The sequence below is a fragment of the Lepus europaeus genome, chromosome 2 (genome assembly GCF_033115175.1).
Source record: "Lepus europaeus isolate LE1 chromosome 2, mLepTim1.pri, whole genome shotgun sequence".
Taxonomy (NCBI): domain Eukaryota; kingdom Metazoa; phylum Chordata; class Mammalia; order Lagomorpha; family Leporidae; genus Lepus; species Lepus europaeus.
Window position 1 is genome coordinate 115268728 of NC_084828.1, and position 24237 is coordinate 115292964.

The following is a 24237-nucleotide window of genomic DNA, read 5'->3' on the forward strand; positions in this document are numbered from 1 at the left end:
AGAAAGCTAGCTTTCAGTTTCGGAGGCTTGGAGGATATAAAGATGGAGATAGGTGTGGGCATTTAGACTGGCAGTTAAGATGCTGGTTAAGACCCCTACATCATGTATCAGAGTATCTGAGTTTGATACCTGTCTCTAACTTTTGAAAGCAGCAAATGAACACCCTGGGAGTCAGTAGGTGATGGCTTAAATACTTGGGTTCCTGCCATCCACATGGAGGCTTGAATTGAGTTTCCAACTCTCTAATTCCGCCTGATTCAGCCCTGGCTAATTGCAAGCATTTGGATAGTGAACCAGCAAGTGGGAGCTCTCTCTGTCTCTTCATTCTGTCTCTTTCCTCTATCTGCCTCTTAAATGCATATGTACATACACACACACATACAATTTAAAACTAGAGATACAGTCAGATAAAAATATAGAACTGGCACTGAAAGAAGAATTATTGCTGGAAGTACACATTTTATTCATTTGCCAAGGCCATCAGCTAAAGCTACTGAAAAAAAGGACGAAGCACTGAACCAGACACTGTTACTACAATAACGAAATGACAGCAGGAGAACCTTAGAACTGTCAACTAAAGCTCCAACAGACAGGGGTCTGGAGACCAAGAAGAGGTGGTAGTGGGTGTGCAGGATAAGAACACGAAATGAGAAGACATCAAGTCATGATGTATCACTAGGCTCCTAAATCTGCATACATTAAATTCATATACCTTAAATAAAATTTAAGAAGAGAAGTCATGAGAGAAGAGTTTGAGGAAGTAAAGAATGGTCAAATGCCATAGAAAAACTAAGTAGATTGGTAATGAAAGAAGTTCTTGGTGACCTTAAAAACTGCTATTGTGTCAACTGTGGGGAAATTAAGGTAGAGGTTATACCTCTATTTAAAATAACAATAGTAATAATGATAATGGCATCAATGGCCTGGAGCTTTATAATTTTCAAACGCAGCTACTTATATATCCTTACCCAGTGAACACTCATTCTCCATATGAGAACATTTCAGGCACCTCTGGAGAAAGTAAAAATGATCTTTGCCTCAAAACCAGACCCACACTCTTTCACATTTATCTTAATGTGCCTATTTTATTCACTAGAGCCCTAGTATTTAAGACAATGAAGGAGAGTATGGCATAGAGTTGGGTGAACATTTGATTTGGTGTTGAGCGCTTAAATGTACATAGAACTTGCTATATACCAGCTACTGAGGGTCTGAGCTGTGTTCCTTCATCTGAACCAGAAAATAAGAATCCCCTTCCTCGAGGTGGCTCTGAAATTATCATGTGAGAAACGTGATGCGGGGCTCTTACTAAACAAGTGGTTTCCCCCTTTAAATACTTTAAAAGAAATACTGTATGTATTTCAAATATTAAAAATATGACAAATTACCACTAACAATTATGTTACATTAGCCATGTTCACAGAATAAATAGTTCTAAGACATCAGGATTTGTAAAAATTGAACAAAGAAATGGAACAATGTTCTCCCTCAAGAAAATACCTAGTTTTTAGTGTCTGTAGTTACCCTATATGTTACCATGTTCAGAATTGTGTATATCACATTTTAATTATCATTTTAATAAATGTAGGCCTGATAGCTACTATTACAAAAATATTCAATAGTATATTTCAAAAACCTTGAATTTGGGAAGCTCAATAATTTTTAGCCAGAGTTAGAGGTGCATAGACATTTTGCAGGAAAGCTTGTAAATAGTTTTATATATATAGGGATGACTACATTTTCATTTTAAATATTTATACAGAAATAATCACTTCTGAAATAATTACTTTGTATGGAAATATTTAAAATTTTAGTAAAAGTGTTGCCTAGTGCAAATGGGAATAATGAAAATCAAGGAATACATTTCCAACTTTACTACCAAATAGCTTGATTGCTTTTGACAGGCACCAAGGTTTTGTTCACAGGTTTACTCAGATGAAAATAATAACTAAAAATTGGCAAATATTAAGTTCAAGGAATACTGATTTCCATCCATTAGGTCATTTAGCCCTCTGAAGAAATTTATGAGGCAACATTGTGTGCATGAGAAAATTGAAGTACATGGAAGATTAAATTCATCCTGCTAATAAATGCTTAGCCAGGTTAAGTCAAGAAGTTCTGACACCAGAGTTGATGCCTTTGACCACTGCTGTCCTTTCTTCTTGGATGAGTGAAGCCCCAGAATTCTGGAGATAGAAAGTTATACAGAACACATGAGCTGCACTGCTCATTTTATAAATGAGGACAGTGAGTCATGGAGAGGTTACGCAAAGTGTCAGGTCATATCTGGACCTGTATCATAGCTCCTCAAGTGTCCAATTCTGGTTTTACTGCATTGTCCTGACCTCTCTCTTCTGGGCATCAAATCATGATTTTATAAAACCAGTTTAGCACCTGCTAAGTTACACAGAAAAAGTTATTATTGTGTACTTTGCCATATACAATAAGGCTTAATGAGATAGCTCTCAAAGATTTTATGATCAAAATTGCCCCATATATTGAAAATTATAAAATGTTGATGAAAGATGTTTTAGAAAAAATGAAATAAATGGAAATGTATCTTGTGTTTTTAGAGTGAAACAATTCACATTGCTAAAATGTCCATAGTACCCAAATTAATCTATAGATTCAATGAAATCCCTATAAAATTCCAACGCTATTGCTGACAAACAGGAAAAAAATAACAAACTTTATATGGAATTGCGAAAAAATAAAAAAAAAGATTAGCCAAAAACAAGCTGGAGTAATGAGACAAAGCTGGAGGCATCATACTCCCTGATTTCAAATATTATAAATTATTGTAATTAAAAGAGTATAGTACTAACATCAAAACAAACATATGAACCAATAGAACAGAATAGAAATCCAGAAAAAGAGCTACCACACAAGGCCAGTTGAAACTTAACAATGGCCAGGAACATACAATGAAGAAAGGACAATCTCTTCAATAAGTGGTGCTAGAAGGTAGAAGTTTGGTGCAACAGTTACTGAACCACTTGGAACATCTGCATCCCACATTGGAGTATCTTTGTTCAAATCTTGACGCTGCTCCCAATTCCAGCTTCTTGTTAATGTCCACCCTGGGAGGCAGTAGAAAGTGATTCAAACAATTACCCATATCGGAAATCCATATTGAGTTCTGGGTTTCAGAATTCAGCCCTGCCCAGCCCTGGCTGTTATAGATATTTGGGCAATTAACCAGCAGATGGAATATCTCCACTCTCTCCATCTGCTTTTCGATTAAATAATATATATTTAATAAAAAAAAGTTGTGCCAGATAACTAGAAATCCACATGGGGAAGAATGAAATTGGATCCTTGTCTCACACCAGACACACACACACACACACACTATCAAAGTGGGATTAGTGGCTCTAACTACTTAAACATTTACATAGAAGATTTTCGAGGTGACTCCGTTAAACAGAAGTATGAAGCACTGCTATATTACCACTGAACTAGGACTTACCACTGTCCCCTCCACATATGATGAACTTATAATGAGCAACACACTTAAGGAAGTGTGAACAAAATAATAAACAAGCACAGTGACAAAATGAACAATAGCAGAGGTGGCCTCATTGTAAGGAGACAGACACGCTGCTTTCCCCCTCATCACTAGAAAGACAGTGAAAACCATAAAGGAGGTAAGTAATTGGGGTGATATTGGTCAAGTCAAAGGGTACAAAGTTATTTGGGATGAATTATATGGGAGCAATTAGTTCAAGAGATTATTTGTATAGTGTGGTGACTATAATGCCTGAAAATCAGTTTCAGAGTGCATTTTAGATATTCTTTTTTAAAAAGATTTATTTACTTAAAATACAGAGTGACAGAGAAGTAGAGGCAGAGAGAGACAGAAAGAGAGAGAATGAGAGGGAGAGAGAGAGAGAGAGAGAGAGAGAGAGAGAGAGAGAGAGAGAGACCCTTATCCACTGGTTCACCTTCAAGTGGCCAGAGCGGGGCTGATCTGAAACCCCAAGTCAGGAGCTCCTCCCGACTCTCCCACGTGGGTACTGAGGCCCAAGGACTTGAGCCATCTTATAGCACTTTCCCAGGCCATAGCAGAGAGCAGGACCAGAAGTGGAGCAGCTGGGACTCGAACCAGCACTCATATGCAGGCAGTGGCTTTACCCGCTACACCACAGCACAGGTCCCTATTTTAAATATCCTCACCACAAAAATAGGCAAATGAATTGTGTTAATATGCTGGTTACATTAATTAATATATATTAATCATCTAAATTTATCCATTTGATGATGTGTATAAACCTTTTTTATTGGTCAGTTTAAATTTTTACAAAGAAAGAATGAAAGTCAGGGCTGGCATTGTTATATAGCCAGCAAAGTCAACACCTGCCATGGCCACATACCATATGGACACTGGTCTGTGTCCCAGTTGCTCCAGTTTGAATCTAACTCCCTGCTAATGGTCTGGGAAAAGCAGGGGAACATGGCCTAACTATGTGGGCCCCTGCTACCCATGTAGGACACACAGATAAAGCTTCTGACTCCTGGTTTCGGCCTGGCCCAGTCCTGGCAATTGCAGCCATCTAGGGAGTGAACCAGCAGATGCAAGATCTCTCTCTCTCTCTCTCTCTGACTTAAAAAAGTAAATAAATCTTTTAGAAAAAGAATGAATGAAAGAAATACTTAAATTTAAGGCATAAAACAAAAATTACTAGAAAAAAAAACAGGGAAAATCTACATGGTATTTGTTTTGGCAATCATTTTTCCATAACAATCCTGAAAGCACAAGTAACAAAGAATATTAGATGAATTAAATTGTATCAAACTAAAAAGCTCTGTAAAATAAAGAACAAATTAACAGAGTAAAGATATGTACTATGGAATTGGAGAAAATATCTGTAAACTATACATCTTTTGTATTCAAAATAGTAATAAATAATCCAGTTAGAAAGGGGAAAGGGGCAAATGCCTGAACAGACATTACCTAAAAGAAGACATATGAATGATTGGATAACAGGTTCATGAAAAAATTATTGACATCAAAATTCATCAGGAAAATACACATCAAAACCAGAGTGAGATATCATCTCACATCTATTAACATGGCTAGTACAAAAAAGGTGAAAAAGAAATGTTGATGAGGATGTAGAAAAAGAAAATCCTTATTATATTGCTGGCGAGAATGTAAATTGATAATGCCATTATGATCATCCCTCAAAAAGCTGTAACTAGAATTACCATCTGACCTAGGAAACCCTCTACTAGGTACACACCCAAAGGAACTGAGATCAATGTGCCAAAGCTATTTGGACTCCCTGGGGCCGGTGCTTTGGCATAGTGGGTAAAGCAGCCGCCTGCAGTGCCCACATCTCATCTGGGCATCAGTTCAAGTCCCAGCTGCTCCACTTCCTATCCATCTCTCTGTTATGGCATGAGAAAGTATTAAAAGATGGCCCAAGTCCTTGGGCCCCTGCACCCATGTGGTAGACCAGAAGAAGCTCCTGACTCCTGGCTTCAGATTGGCCCAGCTCTGGGAAGTAAACCAGCAGACGGAAGACCTCTCTCTCTCTCTCTGTCTCTCCTTCTCTCTTTGCATAACTCTGTCAAATAAATAAATAAATCTTTAAAGATATTTGGACTCTCATGTTTATTGCAGCATTATTTATAATAACCAAGACAGACCCAACATAAATGGCCTTCAGTGAATGAGTGGATAATGAAAATATGATAAGTATGTACAGTGAATTATTATTCAAACTTCAGGAAGAAGAAAATCCTGTCATTTGGGATAATATGGAGAACTCTGGAGAACATTAAACCAGGGGGTGGGGAAGACAAATACTAACCACATCTCACGTATCTGTAGGATCTGAAAAAGTCAAACTTAAAGAAAGAGAGAATAGAATGTGATGACCAGAGGCTGGGGGAAGCATGGGAGATGTTGGTCAAATGGTGCAAAGTTCAGTTAACAGAAAAAATATTCCAAGACTTTTTGCACAGTAAAGTTACTATAGTGAATAATCTATTTTACATTTCAAAACTGCTAAGAGAGCATATTTCAAATGTTTCAGCAAAACATAAGGTAAGTAAGTGAGGTGATGGATACGTTAATTATTTAATTTAATCATTCCATGTTTTAGATATATTGATCACATGGTAAAAAAATCCACAATTATAATCCATCTACTAAAATAATACTGATTTTTAAAAATTCAGCTTATCTTGGCAGTTAAGTTCTTTTATGGAATCCATCAGATTTTTAAATTAATAGGATCTTCAGTCAGAGACTGTGCTAGGGAGTATACCGCTTAACGGCTTCTACTTGCTACTCTCCTTACCACTCTGTTGTTCCTGGGGCTCCCAGCGGAGTGTAACAGACGAGAGTGAGACACTCACTGTCCTTGCCATTTTAAATACCCTGCACAGCCTCTGGATGCTCTCCTTGGTCACCGTCACCTTGGAAACCATTTCCTCTTAGAGCAGGCAAAAAGATGGAAATAGCTTAAAATCCTCAGGAGATGCTCAGAGGAAAGCCCGTCAGCCCAGACATACATCACATGTTGTCTCAGTGACAAATTAATATTCAAAATATTAAGTTTCTGGTCTTTCAACTTTTACTCAATTCTTTACCCATTCCAACTAATACCTATGTTGGTTTTGGAAATGGAAGAAGACTCTAGTAAAAACCTACAATTCGTGGCCATTTGTTTAACAAATAAGCGGCACATAGGAAGAAAGCTTCTACCAGATGCTGGAGAGATAAAGATATATAATTTGGGCCGGTGCCATGGCTCAACAGGCTAATCCTCCACCTTGTGGCGCCGGCACACCGGGTTCTAGTCCCGGTCGGGGCGCTGGATTCTGTCCCGGTTGCCCCTCTTCCAGGCCAGCTGTCTGCTGTGGCCCGGGAGTGCAGTGGAGGATGACCCAAATGCTTGGGCCCTGCACCCCATGGGAGACCAGGAGAAGCACCTGGCCCCTGCCTTTGGATCAGCACGGTGCGCCGGCTGCGGTAGCCATTGTAGGGTGAACCAACAGCAAAAAGGAAGACCTTTCTCTCTGTCTCTCTCTCTCACTGTCCACTCTGCCTGTCAAAAATAATTAAAAATTTTTTTTTTAATTTTAAAAAATTTAAAAAGATATATAATTTGGGGTTGCAGAATCTTTAGAAATACTGGATTTGACGGCTGGGAAAGCACTCCACATCTCACCAAAATGTCTTTGAGGACAAACTTCTGAACTCTAACATCGCTATCTCTACAGTGAGCAGTAGGGTGACGCTTTCACTTGGAGACGTAATTAAATCCCTTTAACTTGGCAGACTTCAAGGATGTGAGGCCTTTGGGTGGCTTCCTGGCAAAGCTCTTGCAGCCCTGATTGAGCCCCGGGTAGATTCTTCCTCAGCAGCCACAGCCGCCTGGTGGAGGGCTGATGGGCAAGTCTGCGCTGAAGGCATAGCGGAGCGCCCCCCGCAATTGCAATTTGAACGGCAGCCAGGCGGTCATCAGTGCTAGCAAACCCCGAAAAGTCCATGTTCATTTATAAAGCGCCGACTATAAAATTACTTCTCCAATTTGAGAAGCACAAATAAGAATAATTAAAATAAATTTGCACTAGTTAATATTTGGTCGTCCTAAGCAACAGGAAAGAAAGAAATGAGACACAAACTGGGAGATAAAATATATTTAATTCTAGAAAACATGTCTCTATAATATACTCATTTCAATAATGTGAAATTGGCTAATGGAACAGATACTTTTAATCGTGATTTTATTTTTTAAAATAGAAATGTCTGTAGTTAACATGAATAAGGATAACTGTTCTTTTGTGTATATACAATGAAACATCAATGTTAAAAGCGCAGATTTGGGAGTCCAAAAGATCTGAATATAAAGTAGGTTACTGATTAAATTTCACTTTGTAAATTTTTTATTCTTCAATTTTATCAAGATAATGTAGACAACAAAATTAATTTAACTGCTTGTCAAATAATTTGAGAACTTGTTAATTGCTCAGCATATTTTCTGGAGCATAATAAGTGATACATTCTTAGTAGCTATATGGATGTTGAAGCAAACATTGTCATAATCATCATTACCACCTTTATACACTCTCATCTTTCTTTTCTGATACGTAACCCTTGGGCATGTACTCAACAGGACCCTTACATTTAAAATTACAAACAAAAATTTGACAATGGAGTTGTCAAGCAAATAATTATACATCAGAGACTGGGGAGGGGCAGCAAAACTCTCCTCCAGAAGTGAATCCAAGGGCCTTACAGGTCAATTTGTGGTTAAAGTATTCTTAGAAAATGACAGCTCAGCCAAACTAGTAAATCCTAGTTTGTAGCCACACATACAGACAGCCCAAAGGTACGCAACTCCCAAATGCCAATCCACCTCATTAGTCAAGCTCTCTCATACTTCAGGATAAACTCCCCAAACCAGAAAGAAAGATTGCATGTGCTCTCCACAGGCCCGTTCCTCCCTTGGAATATCAATAAACTTTTGCTTTACTATACTTACTTTCATATCTCTGAATTCTAATTTGTTACCTCATAGAATCCAGGCAAGCTGACATCAGTAACAGAGTGGACTGCCTTTGTGGCACAGCAAGTTAGGCCATGTATCGCAACACTGGAACCCCATATGAAATGCTGATTTAAGTCCCTGCTGCTCTACTTCCAATCCTGCTTTTTGCTAATGGACCTGGGAAGACAGTGGGAAAAAAGCCCAAAGAATTGGATTCCTACCAACCATGTGGGTGACCTAGATGGTGTTTTTAGCTTCTGCCTGGCCCAATACTGGCTGTTGTTGGAAGGTCTGTCTCTGTCTCTCATTCACTCTCTGTCATATATTTAATAGATAAATAAACAGATAGATAGATAGATAGATAGATAAATATTTAAGAAATTAACAGTAAAATTAGCAACATTCATGAAACATTTTCCTTATAAAGGAACCCCATCTTTCAGTGGGGTAGTTGACTGTATTAAAAATGGTACAGAATTTTAAAGTGCTTAAAATAAAAATACTTTAAATCTGGTATATTACAAAAAAATTTGGTTGTTTCACTCTGGTCATTCAATGTTAATATGAAGAATAAATGGTCTGTTTATGGGAAAAGATGAATATAAGTATTACAACTAAACAAAATAAAATAATCTATGACATTTAATGCAGATGACATTAGCCATTAGCATTGTCTGCATTATTCTACCTCTTCAATTAAGATTCTAGATTTTTAAATATGAAACCGTTGTGCTATGGAGTGAGGTTGCTGTTCAGTTCTTTATTTAATCTTGGTAGCTTGTCTCCTATTGATCTGAGTGAATGTTCAGCAATTTAAAGCATGAGGCTAGTCAACTATCTTTTTTACAATGCAGTTGAAGCAATTTGGGCTCAGTTTATGATATTTTCACAGGAGTTTTCATCTAGGGGCTTCCCAAAATTCTAAGCTGTCCTCATTATTTCACTTAAAATCTTGTAGGAGATTTTTTAAACTCAGAAATCTCATGAGTTAACAGTGTATCTCATAATACTTGAGCAACATTTGAAACCACAGGGAGAACACTGGGCAGGAAGTGCCACACAACAGGCTGTGAACAGTGAATGTTAATAATCACTTTGGCTCTTAGAAGGACCTCTGAACCATAATGAATACAAGCCACTGCTTCAGAATCCATGACAGATGGTTTATATCAGATCATTTCAAAATTTGTGAAGGAATATTTAGAAGTATATGTAGCCATTGGGGCAGCACACAAGAGAATTAGTGATCTCTCTCTCTCTCTTGCTTTGTCTTTCAAATACATAAATACAACTTTTAAAAATAACTAATTATGTAAGTCATCCTAAAAAAGTAAATGGATCTGAAGTCAAGATGTTTGATGTTATCTTGACTGAAAAGTTTAAATTAGATTGGGAAAAGATGTCTTCTTTTTTTTTTTTTTTTTTTTTTTTTTTTACAGGCAGAGTGGACAGTGAGAGAGAGAGACAGAGAGAAAGTTCTTCCTTGTGCCATTGGTTCACCCTCCAATGGCTGCTGCTGCCAGCGCACCGCGCTGATCCGAAGGCAGGAGCCAAGTGCTTCTCCTGGTCTCCAGGGGTGTAGTGCCCAAGGACTTGGGCCATCCTCCACTGCACTCCCGGGCCACAGCAGAGAGCTGGCCTGGAAGAGGGGCAACTGGGACAGAATCCGACACCCCGACCGGGACTAGAACCCAGTGTGCTGGCGCCACAGGTGGAGGATTAGCCTAGTGAGCTGCAGCGCTGGCTGGAAAACATGTCTTTAAGAAAGAGAATTAGCCAGACATTAAATACATCTAAAGCCATTGAGCACTTAATACATTTAAGGCAATAATCCATGTTTTTTGGAGCATCTTTCATTTAATCCTCACACCAACACTGTTAGTGAAATTGGTGCCATCTTATCTGAGGCGACATCTTAAACCTTGGGCACCAACTTAGGCTCCAGCCCAGTCATCATTTTGTGTAATACGTTTTGACTTCTCCGAGATAAATTTCAGTTTCCTAAGTCCATTCTAGTTTGCCAGAAATCAGGTGACCTAAGTGCCCAACCATATGCATTACTTTTGCTCCACCCCATGGAATTTGCTCTCCTTACTTCCTTATCTCTGCTAAGCTATATAAGCCCTGTTCTCCTAGTGCAGGCTGCTGTTTCTCTTGTGCACGGAGGCAGCTTTGTCAGCCGGCAATAAATTTTTCCTTTACTCCAGTGTTTGGCGTGTTTTGTGGTGGCCTTTCGAAGACTATGAAATAAATACGTTTAATAAGAGAGCTGGACATTTGGTGTAGCAGTTGGGATGCTACTTGGGACACCCACAACTCATGTAAAAGTGCCTGGATTCCGGTTCCAACTACTTCCACTTCCAGCTTCCTGACAATAAACATCTGGAGAAGCAGCAGGTAATGGCTCAAGTGCTGCCAGAAAATTGGGAGACTTGGATTGAGTTCCATGCTCCTGCTTCTGATCCCCCACAGCCATGACAGTTTTGGGCATTTGGGGAGTAAACCAGTGAATAGAGATCTCTGTCTCTTTCAAACAATGAAAATAAATAGTTTCAAACAAACATGACTGAGGAAAAGGAATTTACTCAACTATGCACAGTGGGGACATGCTAGAATGGGTAACAAAATTATAACAGTGACAATAAGTACTCACTGCTCACCCTGGCACACCTCAGAGGAGATATAGTCCTATCCAGTGGACTTGGCAGTGTTTCACTCCACAGGTAAAACTAGCCCAGCTGTGGGAATGGTCAGTCACTTATCTGAATCTGTTGTCATTAGACATTGTTTTTCTTTTGACTAAATCCACTTGTTTGGTTTCCGTATTTGTCAGGCAATTCACAATTTATTGTTTCCATAAAGAGAAATTGAAGAAAATCAGTATTTTGAAATCAGTATTCCAATAGATTATACAATAAAGTTTCTCATTGAAATTTTTTTAATTTTTTATTTTCATCTATTTGAAAAGGAAGGGGAGAGAGAGAGAAAGAGAAAGATAATCTCATTGGTTCACTCCCAGAGATTCCCACAACAGCCAGGAGTAGGTCAGGCCAAAAATTGGAGCTAAGAACACCATCTAGCTCTCTCATGGGGGTGGCAGGGACAAAAGCACTTGAGCCATCATCTGCCACCTCTCAGGGGCTATTACCAGAAAGCTGAATGAGAAGCAAAGGAGCTGGGACTTGAACTAACACTCCAATATGAGATGTGGGTATCCCAAGCAGCAACTGAATGTGCTGCACCACAACACCTGCCCCTCACCATCAATTTTAAAAGTGTCATTTTAAATTTTTTTAGTTTATTTATTTAAAAGACAGATTTTCAGAGAGAGAGACAAAAAGACAGAGATATCTTCAGCTGGTTCACTCTCCAAATGTGTGCAACATATAGGACTAAGTGAGACCAAAGTCAGAAGCCAGAAACTCCATCCAGTTCTCACATAGAATACAGAAACCAAACTACTTAAACCACCTTCCACTGCCTCTCAGGCATAGTAGTAAGAAGTGAGTGGAAGCACCAAGTGCCAAGACTCAAACCATGCACTCCAATATGGGATGCAGGCATGTGATATTATTTATAAGAATAATTATTTTTCTAAGAAAATAAAAAAGTACCAAAAATCTCAGCAAATCAAATTCCAGGGGCACTAGGACTCAACAACATTGCATTTATGAGAATATCCTAAGCAGCATGGGGAAGAATCCTTGGTTAATGATTTTTGTTTTTGATGCCTCATCATCAAAAAATTCTGCAAAAACAATGACTCTTATCCACCTTGGAATAAAAACATTGCTAAGGAAAGCTCACACAAGGTAGAACGAGTGAAGGTGCCTGGTCTGAAGATGCTATAGGATGCCAGAAAGAATAATAATTTGGGAAGTAGAAGTAGATAGTCACAAAATCAATGGTCTGATTATTTTTAGGAGACTAAAAACAAGAGTACTATGATCAAATTAAAAAAAACCAATGAAATGAAAAGCTATGTGATTCAGGATCATTCTACTCTTCTAGTTTTACAAATTGCTGGAAAATTGTAGTTAATGAATGCTTGATTGGATAAACAAATGAATATAACTAGAAGCATTCTTTAACTGAAAGTACAGAAATTTCAAATAGAGTGGTTTCATAAATTTAGGAATGATTATCCTTCTAAAGTCCTGAGGATGTGCTCAGTGGAGGACACGAAAGGTGAACTATGATCCTCCCAGCCAGTGCTAAACTGGGGATAGCAGCTTTCAGCTTAGTGAATGGGTTTTAGAACCTGCAAAGAAGGAGAGAAGGAATTAAAACATAGTGGGAAAGAAAATGGGCTTTGGGGTCGGTGCTGATAATAAACTAAGCCTCCACCTGCGGTGCTAGCATCCATATGGGGACCAGTTCGTGTCCCAGCTGCCACTTTTCTGATCCAGCTTTCTACTAATGTCCTGATACATAAACAGATGGATAGACCAATGGAACAGAGTAGAAAGACCAGAAATCAACCCAAACATCTACAGCCAACTTATATTTGATCAAGGATCTAAAACCACTCCCTGGAGTAAGGACAGTCTATTCAATAAATGGTGCTGAGAAAACTGGATTTCCACGTGCAGAAGCATGAAGCAAGACCCCTACCTTTCACCTTACACAAAAATCCACTCAACATGGATTAAAGACCTAAATCTATGACCCGACACCATCAAATTATTAGAGAGCATTGGAGAAACCCTGCAAGATATTGGCACTGGCAAAGACTTCTTGGAAAAGATCCCAGAGGCACAGGCAGTCAAAGCCAAAATTAACTATTGGGATTGCATCAAATTGAGAAGTTTCTGTACTTCAAAAGAAACAGTCAGGAGAGTGAAGAGGCAACCAACAAAATGGGAAAAAAATATTTGCAAACTATGCAATAGATAAAGGATTAATAACCAGAATTTACAAAGAGATCAAGAAACTCCACAACAAAACAAACAACCCACTTAAGAGATGGGCCAAGGACCTCAATAAACATTCTTCAAAAGAGGAAATCCAAATGGCCAACAGGCACATGAGAAAATGTTCAGGATCACTAGAAATCAGGGAAATGCAAATCAAAACCACAATGAGGCTTCACCTCACCCCAGTTAGAATGGCTCACATACAGAAATCTACCAGCAACAGATGCTGGCAAGAATATGGGGAAAAAGGGACACTAACCCACTGTTGGTGGGAATGCAAACTGGTTAAGCCACTATGGAAGTCAGTCTGGAGATTCCTCAGAAACCTGAATATATAACCCTACCATACAACCTAGCCATCCCACTCCTTGGAATTTAACCAAAAGAAATTAAATTGGCAAACAAAAAAAGCTGTCTGCACCTTAATGTTTATTGCAGCTCAATTCACAAGAGCTAAGACCTGGAACCAACACAAATGCCCATCAACAGTAGACTGGATAAAGAAATTATGGGACATGTACTCTATAGAATACTATACTGCAGTAAAAAACAATGATATCCGGTCATTTGCAACAAAATGGAAGAATCTGGAAAACATCGTGCTGAGTGAAACAAGCCAGTCCCAAAGAGACAAATATCGTATGTTCTCCCTGATTGGTGACAACTAACCGAGAACCAAAAAGGAAACCTGTTGAAGTGAACTGGACACTATGAGAAGCAGTGACTTGATCAGCCCTTGTCCTGACTGTTGATGAACAACTTAATATTTTATCCCTTTTAGCATTTTTTGTTCTACTTAATACTATTGGTTGAACTCTGTAATTAATACACAATTATTCTTAGGTGTTTAAATTTAACTGAAAAGTGATCCCTGTTAAATATAAGAGTTGGAATAAGAGAAGGAGGAGATATATAATTTGGGACATGCTCAATCAGACTTGACCCAACTGTAGAGTTAGAAACGTGACAGGGTATTCCAATTCAATCCCATCAAGAAGGCATGTACCAATGACATCTCACTAGTCCAAGTGATCAATTTCTGTTCACAATTGATCATAATGATAGGACTAAGAGTCAAAGGGATCACATAAACAAGATTAGTATCTGCTAATACTAACTCATTGAATAAAAAAGGGAGAGAACGATCCAAATGGGAAGCTGGATACACAGCAGACTCCTAGAATGGCAGATGTCCTAAACAGAACTCTGGCCTCAGAATTAGCCCTTAAGGCACTCGGATCTGGCTGAAGAGCCCATGAGAGTATTTTAGGCATGGAAATCCAAGACACTCTGGGGGAAAAAAAAAATCTAAATGAAAGTTCTCTGTGAGTGAGATCCCAGTGGAAAGAACAGGTCATCAAAGAAGGAGTTACCTTTCTCTGAAGGGAGAAGTGAACTTCCACTTTGACTATGACCTTGTCTAAATAAGATCAGAGTTGGTGAACTCAAAAGTCCTCCTTAGCCTTGGCAACTCATGACAAGAGCCTAGGGTGATTACTGATGCCATAAACAAGAGTGTCAATTTGTTAAGTCAACAGCAGGAGTCACTGTGTACTTACTCCTCATGTATAATCTATGTCCTTAATGTGTTTTTCAATGTGAATTAAAAGCTATAACTAGTACTCAAACAGTATTTTTCACTTTGTGTTTCTGTGTGGGTGCAAACTGATGAAATCTTTGCTTAATATATGCTAAATTGATCTTCTGTATATAAAGATAATTGAAAATGAATCTTGATGTGAATGGAAGGGGACAGGGAATGGTAGATGGGAGGCGTGCGGGTGGGAGGGAAGTTATAGGGGGGAAAAAGCCATTGTAATCCATAAGCTGTACTTTGGAAATTTATATTCATTAAATGAAAGTTAAAAAAAATATTAAAGATAAATAAATAAATAAATATTTTTTTAAAAAACCTCTCTGTGTTATGTATAAACCTAATTTTCAAAGACATTAAGAAAATGGATGACATGATATGAATATATTGTAGAATATGCAGCATAATATGAAAGATGATATAATGGATAGTCCAAAAAGGCAACAAGAATCAAATTAAAACTATAATATATATGCTAGAAACTTTTCAGGCAAACCTGGGATCTTGTTTTCTATAAAATTCAATGCTAAGCACCATCAAGAATAGAAATATAAGTAAGTTTACATATTAGCATGTGAGGAAGAAGAAAACACAAATCTAGTGTATAGTCGATATAAGAAATGAAGGGTCTGGGGCCGGCACTGTGGCGCAGTGGGTTATAGCCCTGGCCTGAAGCACTGGCATCCCATATGGGTGCCAGTTCTGGTCTCGGCCGCTCCTCTTCTGATCCAGCTCTCTGATATGGCCTAGGACAGCAGTAGAAGATGGCTCAAGTCCTTGAGCCCCTGAGTCCACGTGGGAGACCCGGAGGAGGCTCCTGGCTCCTGGCTTTGGATGGACGCAGCTCCAGCCATTGAGGCCATCTGTGGAGTGGGCCAGTGGATGGAAGACCTTTCTCTCTCTCTCTCTCTCTCTCTCTCTCTCTCTCTACCTCTCCTCTCTCTGTGTTACTCTGACTTTAAATAAATAAAATAAATCTTTAAAAAGAAAAAAGAAATGAAGGGTCTGTTCAGTTAAAAAATATTGATAAGTGCTAGCAGGGCTCAAGGGTGGGAGACATCAGATGTATTTGGTTGAAGGATTCAGGAAAGAGTAGAGAAACCAGCTTTGTTAAGTGGAACCTATGATTTCAACATTGTTGAATTTAACGTTTATAAATATAGGAGACAGGTAGCCTGGGAAAGTCCTCTGAAAGAAAAAAAACTGCAATGACTGAATAAAGATGTAATTGCATATAAATGGCTTACATTTTACATTTAAATATAAATCCTTTTCAAGGAATATTGGCAAGTTGGTGTGATGTTAAACTTAGGCATTCATAGAACAAGAGGAAATGGAATGTAAAATTATTCTTCCTATCTTCCAGTTGTCTTTTAATATCATTTAGGAAATATATTGCAAAAGGAGAGAGGAAGAAACTGAGAGGAATAGGGGAAAGAGATTCCCATAAGCAAAATAATTCCTTAACCTTCACCTTGTCTTTTCATTCTATTTAAATCTCTAATAGTTCTTGCACATTGATGTGCTTGTAGCTTTGGAAGTTTAGCTTCAGACTGAAGTCAGATTGCTGTGATCCTTCTAGAGGGGGAATGGGAGACATCCAACCCACAGGACCTACAAAGCCTACAAAATTATTGGGTCTGGCCCTGCCAAGGCAACCACAGGTAGGATTTTTGAAATTTGATAAAGATAATTTATTAAATTGATAATTTTGTATGGCATGCAAAGATGCTGTACATATTCAGTAGGAAAAAGAATACCTATCTCAGTTCTAGAGGTTTTGCAAACCTTGCCATCTACTAAACACTGGAATTCTTCTTTAATGTGACTCCTTTCAGCTGAAACAAAAGGAAGGCCTGGATGATTCGCCTCCTTTTCTCATTTTCCCCATCATGCCCAGGATCCCATTTTTCCTATTGCTAAGTCCTAGTTTAGTAGCTCCTAGCCATAACATCTCTTACGTTCTCCACAATTCACATTTCTCCATCCACAAGGGCATCACACAGAACCTCTCTATGTTCAAGATCTTAAAACAGGTAATTCTCTGCACCATGATAAAATGTTCAACTTTTCTTTCATTCAAGGTCACATAGTATGAACTCCTCTCACTCAACCCTATTTACAAATCTTTAATCTTTAATTATGATTGACTCATCCTGACTTTTACAATCATCCCAATCTCAGATTTATCCAAAATTATTGTCTTTGTGCTTCCAGGATGGGCCACAAATTACTGCTGAATAAAGATTTAATACATGAAGACAAAGTCACTTAAAATACTCAGGATATTCATCTTTTACTGGGAATTCACTATTTCAAAATATTTAAATATTTGTATATTTATTTGGAAGACGCAAGGCAGGGTGGTGGAGAAAGAGAGAGAGAACACTTCCATCTACTGGTTCACTCCCCAAATGCCAACATCAGCAAAGGTAAGACTAGCCTGAAGCCAGGAACTAGGAATTCCATCCATGACTACCACTTATGTGGCAGGGACCCAAGTATTTGCACCTTCTGTTCCTCTAAGGTGTGTTAGCAATAAATGGAGGTAGGACTGGATCCCAGACACTCTCATGCCCTCTGATGTGGACATTCCAAGTGGTGGCTTAAAGACTTATTTATTTATTTTAAAGGCAGAGTTACAGAGAGGCAGAGGCAGAGAGAGAGAGAAAGAGAGAGAGGGAGACAGAGACAGAGAGAGAGAGAGAGAGAGAGAGAGAGGTGTTCCATCCACTGATTCACTCCCCAGATGGCTGCAATGGCTGGAGCTGAGCCAATCTGAAACCAGGGGCCAGGAGCTTCTTCCAGGTCTCATATGCAGGTACAGGGGCCCAAGAAATTGGACCATCTTCCATTGCATTCCCAGGCCATGGAGGAGAGCTGGATGGGAAGTTGAGTAGCTGGGACTAGAACCAGCACACATATGGGATGCTGGCACTGCAGGCCATGGCTTTACCTGCTGAGCCTCAGCACTGGTCCCCCAAGTGGTGTTTTACAGCTGTGGCTTAATCTCACTGCTGTACCACAACACTTGTCCCTGTAAAACATTTAATTTATACATTTTTCTCATGTTTTAACACATTTACAAGAAGCAATATCAAAATTTGCTCATGCTTTTTAAATTGCAGTTCACGCACACTCAGTAACAACTTCTAGCATACAGTTCCTCAGGTAAAAATTCTCCCAAACGCAGTAAATTACTTTCCCTACATCTGACTGTAATTCTGCTATGTAGTCTTAGAAAAAGAAATGCCTCTTTTCTGAATCTCAATCCTGTGTTTCGACTTTTTTAACTTTTATTTAGTAAATATAAATTTCCAAAGTACACCTTATAGATTACAATGGCTTTTTCCTCCCCAGGGGTAACGATTTGGGCCATCTTCTGCTGCTTTCCCAGGCATATTAGCAGGGAACTGGATCAGAAGTGGAACAGCCAGGTCTCAAACTGGCCCTCATAATATGTGATGCCAGCAACTCAGGTGGTGTCTTAACCCTCTAAGCCACAATGTCAGCCCCAAGATGGGTTTTATATTCTGCACAAACAGGAAAGATCATACAATATTATAGTAGACATTTATTGTGCTTGTTCAGCTTCCCGGCTTCATTTGAACACACTTGATGTATCATAAGAGATTTGCAATTTTACAATTCCAGCCTCCATTGCTACCATTACACAGGCAAGGTGAGCTGGGTTTCATAATGAGGTCCTTAACTTGAGGTTTCAGAAGAGAAAAAAATGAGAAAAGAAAAGCAATTAATGGAATAAATTAATAAATTAAAGTAAAGGTGAAGGTACTGAGATACTCAACATTGAAAAGCAAAAATATAAGCTTTTCCCTCCAAAATTTTTGATTTAGTATTTCAAACCAACTACTCTTTATTTTATTATAACCTCTTCCTCTTCTTAATCTTTACAATTTGTCTTAGTCACCCACGAGTATATGAACACACACTCTGAATCTCAAATTATGTTCCTATTGACTAATCATAAGTGTTCTTCTAGGTTTCAATTCTTATAAATCTTACTGGAGAATGTATGACCACTGACTATCTCTTCATTCTTTTTTTTAAAGATTTATTTATTTATTTGAAAGTCAGAGTTACACAGAGAGAGAAGAGGCAGAGAGAGAGAGAAGTCTCTCTTCCGCTGGTTCACTCCCCAATTGATCTCAAGGGCTGGAGCTGTGCCGATCCGAAGCCGTGCCGATACGAAGCTAACAGCCAGGAGCTTCTTCCGGCTCTTCCCATGTGGTTGCAGGGGCCCAAGGACTTGGGCCATCTTTTACTGTTTTCCCAGGCCATAGCAGAGAGCTGGATAAGAAGAGAAGCAGCAAGGACTCAAAACAGCACCCACATGGGATGCAAGCACTGCAGATGGCAGCTTTCCCAACTATGCCACAGTGCCAGTCCCTATCTCTTCATTCTTGAATATGATCTTTTTTTTTTTTACCTAACATTGCATATTCTTGAGTTTATTTTTCCTGACTTGTCATTGCCCTTCTATCCCTTTACTCTAAAGATTCTCTCATTAACTCCCAAATTGTGGATGTTTCTTTTAAAATTAAGAGACAAGGTTGTTCTTTCTCTGCATTTCTGGCTATATACTGATGATGCTAAATGTATGTTTATTTGTGACCTCTGGGGTATTGTCATACATCTTCACCATCTTTCTAGATATCAGTATTGAGTATCTCACCATACTTGTAAATTTCCTACTTCTAGAACTTGATAAAGGCTCCCATCACAACATTCATGTTTTTATCAATACTACTATTCTTTTCCTATAGCACAACATTGGAATATCTGTCCTCTAGGACTCTAGAAGAGAGAATAAGAACAAAATTGAAATATGAATTCCATGAAAGTGTCACACAGTTAGTATCCAAAGAGCTGAATAGCTAATGCACTATAAAAATCTATTCTAATTGAGAATTGTAAGAAGCTAAGGATACAGTAATTGAAAACCTTAAAATCGGAAAGAGGGAGTACAATAATTATATTGGCAGTTAAATGGGAGAGAGGCAAACTTTTCTTGAAGTATATATAGTCTCTACTTGTAAACAATAAAAATATGCTGCCTTTATCACTTTTTGCATATCTAACATCATAGGCCTTGTGTCTCAGCTTCCTTGATCCTTCCAGTGTTAAATATATGATTTGTTTTAAAAACAATTTTAGTAAAAGCATATAGATGCATTCATTGATAACTATGTTTATGCTAATAAAAACTTTTATCAGTTATTTTTTGATTCAGAATTTGTGCTATTGTATAGCATATACTGTATTACATAAAAAATTCTATTCCTGGTTTCTGTTAGTGACATTGAAAATCAAACGTAAGGTCAGGCAGAAAAGATAAAAAGGAAGAAGAAGGAAAGGCCCTCTGAATTCTTTGGAGGAGATATGAGGCCTATTGGGAGATATCTGAGGGATGTTCAGGATTAAAAAGGAAGGTAGATATTGAATAATAGTTATAGAAAAGTAGAGAGTTGGAGCAGAATATTGGTTTAGAAAGAGGAAGATATAAGTGTTTTTAGGAATAAAGGAATAGGATAAATAGCCAATTTAGAAAATAATTACAGCATTGAAACTCAAAGCAGGTGGCATAAAATACATTTTTTGAAATAGATGGAAATATTTTCATTAGAAGAGGAGGAGAGGTGACACAGAATCATAAAAGGAGTATAAGCTCCATTCAGAATCACACACTTAGTATGTATTCATTTCAGAAAGATGTTTGTCAAAATGGTCAGTTCAAGAGTATTTTGGCATGTAAATAGGTCATATTTCTGAGTTTAATGATACACATTCTAAGTATTTAAATATCTAAGAATGTACTAAAATATGCAATAACATTGAAAATCTAAGAAATTTGCCTGTCTCACATTACCTGGAATGTTTAGAAAAGCAAAAGCTGGATACAATAAAAGCAAACAATAAATAAGACCTTTTAACAATTTTATTTTATATTTTCTTGTACCCTGGTTATGTAAATATCAACTCACCAATGGAAGTATAAATAATTTTCTCATCAGATTAAATGATGACACAGGACCATTCCTTTTGTCCGTCTCAATGGATGAGGTCACAAACTTGAGGATGGTAGACTCAATCTTGAGTTTTACTGTTGAAAATCAATTGCATATAATATAGAAAATGTTTAAAAATAAAAAATCTATTACAATTGAAATTAACAGCTCACAATTTAGTGCTGTTTATAATAAGATTTTGCCTATGGGATGGTAAACAACTGTGTAAAATGTGAGGGAAAAATTAGTATCAATGAAGTAGTAATTGTAGCTATGAACAGAACTACATGGACTGAATGGTTCAACATTCAATTGAAAATATAAATTTTATGTAAATTAACTAAGCCAATGCCATTCATATGTATATGACTGAAATGTCTCCTGCAAGCTGTATGATTGATTCACAGCTTCTGCCAAGCAGCTGTGAGTTCACAGCTTCAGGTCCTTTTTGTAAGCTGCCTTATCTCTTATGTTCTAACATACATCCTTTGGTTTTTCTGAGCTTGTATTTCTAAGTTAAGAGTTTTTCCCTTAAAAGACACATGGCAAAGTGCCACAAAAGTAACTGAAATGTTTTTTGGATGACTGAAGTAATTTGGAGTGCTCTAAAATTTTCAAACATTCTTCTATGATGTTTACAATAAAAACAATTTCATTAAAGCATGATAGTCTTTATTAAAATAAATATGGTGCATCTTTCACTGAGTCAAAGAATGGATGGCTAACCTTATTTTGAGGCATTAGCACAAAATATGCCAAAATAAATAATAAATGCAATATACCCACCCATAATAGTGTTTTTAAAAGATTTATTTATTTATTTGAAAGTCAGAGTTACACAGAGAGAGAAGGAGAGACAGAGGAGAGGCAGAGAGAGAGACAGAGAGAGAGAGAGAGAGAAAGGTCTTCCATCCACTGGTTCACTCCCCAATTGGCTGCAATAGCCAGAGCTGCGCCGATCTGAAGCCAGGATCCAGGAGCTTCTTCTGGGTCTCCCACGCAGGTGCAGAGGCCCAAACACTGGGCCACATATTACTGCTTTTCCAGGCCATAGCAGAGAGCTGGATTGGAAGTGGACCAGCTGGGACCTGAACCAGCGCCCATATGGATGCTGGCACTGCAGGTGGCAGCTTTACCCACTACACAACAGCACCAGCCCCCCATAATAGCTTTTAAAGATGAATCTTTTTCACTAGTTTCCAGCAACCAAAAGCCAGGTGATTTTTAAAGATTTTTAAATTCATATGAGAAAGAGTGAAAGAGAGAATGCTCCTACACATTTGTTCATTTATCAATATCTATCTACACCAGCTGGGGCTGAGCTGGGAACTCAATCCAGGTCTCCTACTCTGGCAACAGGGAGTTAACTACTTGAGTCATTACCTCTTGCCTTCCAGGGTGCATACTACGAGGAAGCTGAATCAGCAGAAGAGGCAGGATTTGAACACAAATACATATGAGATACAGGTGTCCCAAGCGGTGTCTTAACCACTGTACCAAACACCTGCCCCTTGCATTTGTTTATTATTATTATTATTATTATTATTATTATTATTTGAGAGAGAGAGCAAGCAAGCTCCCATCCACTAGTTTACTCCCCAAATGCCTGGAACAGTCAAAGTGTGGCCAGGTCAAAGAGAGAAGGCAGGACAGGGACTTGGAGACTCAAGTAAGATCTCTTACATGGCTGACAGGAAAACCTACTATTTCAACTGTCAATTGCTGCATACCAAATTCTTTATTAGCAGGAAACTGGAATCAACAGAGCCGGGACTCAAAACCAACTTCTCAGATAAGGGACGTGAGCCTCTTAACTAGTGCCTTAAATACTAGACCAAATGCCTATGCCAAAGCTTATTTAAAAAAAACCCTATAGTTAAATCACTAAAGACTAAGACTAAGAGAAAACGCAGATACAGACTAGATGAAATCTAGACTAGATTTGTGCATGTCAATAGATTTTGAAGTTTCCCTTAAATACTATAAACTTGATATATCATAGCATAGCTGTCAAAGCAAATAATGGAATATGATCTGTTGCACAGTTCACATTTTCTACAAAAATAAACATGAGTTTTGGAGGGAGACAGAAGATATTTTGTTTTTTAGGAGTGAAACATTTCTCTCAAAACGGAAACACTGAATGATGTAGCTGATGTGTTGTTAACATCAGAGCAATAAATAAAATAGTTCCATATCTTGTTTCTCAAAGTATCTGTTAATATGGTTTTTGTATATGTATATATTTTGATCTAGTTTAAGGTATAGAATATAGAAAATGTATTTTCTTTGAAATGGAAAAAGGAAAATAAAATGGGTGTAAGCTTCTCTTGTAAAGAATCGATATGGGGAGAGAGATTTTTAACTATATCAATTCTTTACCTGCTGAGTCTCTAATATGCACTAATGGAGTATTTTCTCAGGTGTGACTGCTCAACTCGTGAACTGCATTGTGTACTTCAGGTATGCTAAAGGAAAAAATAAAAACATGAGAAACCCTTTCGGTACAGGCCAGGACCTTCAAACACCACCCTTTTACACACACGCACACACACACAGAGAGAGAGAGAGAGAGAGAGAGAGAATCAACAATTTCCACCATACTTTTTGAATGACAGACATATCAAGGTCATATTTATGAGTCAACATTAATGAAGTGATTTAGAGGACAGATCCTGTACAGAGATTACCTGTATTTAATCTTGGCTAAATTACCAACTCTCTATATAACTCTGTTCTGCTCCATAAAATATGAATCATATTGGGACCTACCTAACAAGATTGTTGAAAGGATTTGATAAAACATTGACAAAAATGTTATGTAGTATATACTATTCATTGTTTATTTACAAATTAGGAAAAAAAAAAAAAAAACAGAGCAGGAATTTAGCCTAGTGGCAAAGTTGTTCATTCAACATCAGAGTGTCTGGGTTCAATATCTGTCTACAACTCCTGCCTCCAACTTCCACCAATGCAGATGCTAGGAGGCTGTAGTGATGACTCAAGTAATTGAATTCCTGCCACCCATGTTGGGGACCTGGATTGCTTTCTTGACTCTTGGTTCCAGTCATGACTATTGTGAGTATTTTGGAGAGTGAAAAGCAGATGAGCATGTTCATCTCTCAAAAACAAAGTTGTACCAAAAATGCTCTATAAGGGTTTAGAGATTCCCTATTCTGCATTTTCAATCATAT